Source organism: Elephantulus edwardii, unplaced genomic scaffold, assembly GCF_000299155.1.
Source record: "Elephantulus edwardii isolate Elephantulus edwardi_28Jun2011 unplaced genomic scaffold, EleEdw1.0 scaffold00018, whole genome shotgun sequence".
NCBI lineage: Eukaryota > Metazoa > Chordata > Mammalia > Macroscelidea > Macroscelididae > Elephantulus > Elephantulus edwardii.
In genome coordinates, this window is record NW_006399768.1 from 22,154,172 (window position 1) to 22,155,570 (window position 1,399).

Below are 1,399 nucleotides of genomic sequence, written 5' to 3' on the forward strand. Positions count from 1 at the left end.
TTTTTCTATTCACAAAGGAAAAGCTCCAGTCCATCTTTTAATTTTTTTTTAAAAAATTCCTGACATTACAGAACTAAACTGAAATGTATTAATATTCCACTCTTACATATCCATGACAAACAGGAAAAAAATTTCATGAGCAAAAAAAAAAAACCAAAAAACAAAACAGGTAGAAGCTTATAAAACTAAACATGGATCTCAGCATCAACCGCTGAACAGAGAAAGGAATTAAAACGCTTTAATTAAAAAAAAATCACGAGTGGATGATAAAGTGTAGAAACTGAAAATTTACAAACTATTTAAAACCTGGAATCGCTGACTGTTCAGAAACTACACAGATGGATCATGGGTGGTGGTGAACAGCAGAAAAGGGTTTATGGATGAATCTGCATTGTTCTAGCTGCTCCCCATGCCACCCATCTCTGAGGAAAGCCTGACATTGATTAGATACTGAGCCAGGCTAATGCTGGCAGCAGATCCAGTGATGGTAGCCTGCCTATCAGTAGATCCTTCCACTGGGTTAGCAATTTTGATCTGCGCCCCAGACATCTGACGGATCTCATTGATTTTGACGCCCGATTATGCAGCCAATCAAATCATTTGGAATGGTGAGTTCATGAGAAGTAGTCTGAGCAGATGCATCCAAACCCCAATAGCCTTTCACCTCTGGAGAGCTGGATTCAATGCCACTGAATCCGGTGTTGCCATGCGTCATAGGAAAATGAGACTGTTGCATTGCCAACTGATGCAGCTTGGTCAAATCTGGCTGTGGAATGGCATACTGTCCTTGAATGGTATAGGCCTCTAGAGGTGGTCCCTCCAGGTCAGGGTTGAGGCACATGGACGGGGTGGTGTGGGGAAAGCTCGCACTGTCGCTGCCTGTGCTGTACCTGTCCTGACCACCTGCAAAGATGACTGGAGAACTGGGCAGCTTGGGCCGGTACGGGATGGTCACGCCCTTCGGGGGGGACTGGGAGAGAGTCTCCAACATGACCACGCAGATCTGTTTGACACACTCAATGATGGATTGCGGAATGCCAGCGATAGTGATGGCCCGCCCAGTTGAGTTGGGGAGCATATCCCCCGCCACCTGGACCTGAGCCCCTGTACTCTCTCGTATTTCCTTGATCTTGCAACCACCTTTTCCAATGAGAGAGCCACACTGACTAGCAGGAACCACCAGCCTCAGGGTTACTGGAGGTCTACTGGCAGCTGTGCTATTGGTCATAGAGCTGCTGATATCCTCTTCCAGTTTGTCAATGATCATAGCAAAGGCTTTAAAGATGACATTAGTGGGTCCAGCCAAAGTGATAATTCTCTCAGGACAATTCCCTTCTGAGATGTTGATACGTGCACCACTCTCTTCACGCATCTTCTTAACGGATTCTCCTTTCTTTCC

The 1,399-nt window shown here is 45.7% G+C and overlaps 1 pseudogene; it reads right to left on the bottom strand.

Moving 5' to 3' along the window:
* Positions 1 to 396: 396 nt before the first annotated feature.
* On the bottom strand, positions 397 to 1,372 carry LOC102858144 (annotated as a pseudogene).
* Positions 1,373 to 1,399: the final 27 nt, after the last annotated feature.